Raw genomic sequence first — 3,205 nt, 5'->3', positions numbered from 1 at the left:
TCTGTGAAAAACATATTAAAATCATAAATATCTCTTGTTTATAAAAAAAAATTTATTTATTTAATATTAAGAAATGATAAAAAGTATAATAATTTTTAACATTAAATATATTGCAATAAAATATTTTTATAAAATATTGCTGTATACTATCAAATTCTTTTGCATTTTTTAAAATAAAATAATATAAAATTATATAAAATTTTTTATATAATTTTATTAATAAAATCAGTGAATAATAGAATTAAAAAATAAAATAATATCTAATAAAATTATAAATAATATTGGTTTCTCGGATGAATCCTGTATTTTTTTAACAATGTTCTGATATTCTGCAAATATTACAATTTTCATAATCAGGATTAAAAATTTCGATATTGAAACACTCTTTTAAAACTAAATTTTAATTTTTATCTATTTAAATAGATAGATATATTTACTTATGCAGAACAAATGAGATTTTTAATCAACTCATTAATTAAAAAATTAAGAGAATAATATGTTAAATTGGATTAAACTTTTGTCTATTTAAAGTAACTCTAATGTTTTAGATTTTCTAGATCTAGATTATTTCTTTTAAAAATAATATTCAAAAGAAATAGTTTCATATCCTATATGAAACTATTTATTATTAAAATGATAATTATATGATATAAATGATCATTAAAAATAGATTAGGAGAAATGATTTGATTTACCTTTGGTATTTTTTGATATGTAATATATAGTTTATTTTTCTATATATATTTATTATGTTATTATATATATTTTATCATATAAGCAAACTATTCCTGATGTATCTTAAGATGATCTTTTGGTCTTTGAAATTCGCAAACTAGTCTTTCGGATAATTGAACTATTTTACTAAATAGTTTGAATGACTCTAATCTTATATTTTATAAGAACTCTACCGATGAAAAAAGGAATTATTTTTTTTTTCTTCCTTTCTTTTTTTCTAATATCAATTAAAAATCTTATCTAATATATTCCGTATAAGTGAATATACTTAGAGATTATCTACAGCCATAGTTTTATTATTGGATTTATAATAATATTCTTAGTTTTGATTATACAAACTGCAATATTTACAAAACATTGGGATATTATTAATAAAAAAAGTACGAGATTTATCCCGAAATTAATATTATATATTGTTATATTATTTTTAGTTAATAGTTTTTTTTTTACTTCATTTTCTATCGCAATAATTGCAGAGAGAATTATTCATTCTTATATAATTAATCATTATTCATTATTCATTATTCATTATAATATAAAATTCATTGTATCCATTGTATTATTATTTCTGCAAATAATTAAAAATTTGAATTGAAGTTTGAATTTTTGATAATAATTAAGAAAATAAATAAGTATGTTATGATTTATAATGATATAAAACAAATTTTAATATTAAAAATAATTAAAATAATATAAAATTTTTAAAATAATATAAAAAAACGATTAGAGCATATTGTAAATTCTTATATATAAAATGACTTGTTATAAGTTAAGTAAAAAAATGTTGACAAAAAATTTATTGACAAAACAAGAATGATATTTAAAGAAATTATACATTAATTTTCAAAATAAATGTATTAATTTATCACAAATTGAATTTTTTTTATTACATATTACAAATTAGATATTCGAATCTTGTTTTGATAATGTCTTGTAATTTATGTTGCTAAAATAATAATAGAATGTTCCATAAATAACTATATTACAGCTAATATTTTTTTTCCTATTTCTATTTATTACATATATTATTTACATATATATATTTTATTATGCGTATTTTATATAGGTATTTTTTTTTTTATTTTATATATGAGATCTTAACATATTCATCTTTAGTATATTTTTGGAAAATCAATTTTAGAGATCAAAATAAACATAAAAATGGTATTATAAATGTATTATAAAAATATATCAGTTGAAATTTATTAAGTTATAATTCAATTTAGACAAAACACAAATAGAATAAAATGCTCAATCTTTATCTCATTACCGTATCATCTTACTCTATTTCCGTCTGTTTCATATAATATAAATTATATTATATAATTTTATATATGTAATAAATAAGTTTCGATTGGCATTTTATAGATACAATTTTTTGTTTATTTTAATCCCTAAAATAAACTCTTCAAATATATCACAAATATTATATATTATTATTCATATTATATTAATATTATATTAATATGTTTTAAACGTATTTTTATTCATGATTTCAAATTTACAATAACATGTTTATCTTCTTAATATATTTTTATTTGAAGTTATACTAATTTGTTTTTAATCTAAATTGTTTTTAATCAAATTAATAAAAAACAATTAATGAAAAAATTTTTAAATTTTGTAGATTTGAATTATTATGATTCATTTTATTACTATCAAAAAATCTTTTTTTTTTTTGTGATATATATCTAGAATATTTCACATAAAAAATTTGGATTAATCATGTTATAATTTAATCAAAGCATTAAATGTTTTTGAAAAATTTAAATAAATAACGAAATAAAAAATTTTAATTTTTAAAACATTTTTTAAATATCTTTCCTAACTCATAATCTCAGATGTAAAAATATTGTGATATCACTATAGATATATGATAATCTCGAAAATACTTATAATAAATTTATAACAAATATTATTCCATTGTAATGTTAATATAAAAAATATAACTTAATTAAAATAAATAATTTTTTATTTTTTAATTTATACAATACAGGTCTGGCATAATTTTTGGAACATATAGGTGAGACTATTGCATGTTGAATCATTTCTCATATATCATTAAAAATTAAGCAAAATATTTAATTAATTTTTTTCACATATTATTTTATTTTTATTTTTGTGGATAATAATTGTGTACTAACATTTACATTAAATTATTATGAAATTCGGATAATCGTGAAACGAGACAATCGATATATTAAATATCTAAATTTATGATAAAATTTTAACGATGACACAAAGATTATAAAAAAAAATTATTTTACTTAATATATAAAATATACAATGTAATATTATATAAAAATATAAAACTAATAAACTTAATTTAATAATATTATTTTTATTAATATTATTTAATTAATCATTATGATAAAAAATAACATTAATATTGCATTAATATTGTGTAATATTTATATTGTATTTGACATTTGACTATTCCATAATTTAAAAACTAATTATTTATATTTATT

General features: G+C 16.0%; 1 protein-coding gene across 3 annotated transcripts in view; it reads left to right on the top strand.

Moving 5' to 3' along the window:
* The window catches only part of LOC102671005 (hepatocyte nuclear factor 4-gamma-like), a 108,987-nt gene that overhangs the window by 101,578 nt on the left and 4,204 nt on the right, over window positions 1–3,205 (top strand). The gene's annotated exons all lie outside the window — the stretch shown is intronic.

The sequence above is a fragment of the Apis dorsata genome, unplaced genomic scaffold (genome assembly GCF_000469605.1).
Source record: "Apis dorsata unplaced genomic scaffold, Apis dorsata 1.3 scaffold_943, whole genome shotgun sequence".
Taxonomy (NCBI): domain Eukaryota; kingdom Metazoa; phylum Arthropoda; class Insecta; order Hymenoptera; family Apidae; genus Apis; species Apis dorsata.
This window is presented reverse-complemented; position numbering and strand designations above follow the sequence as displayed.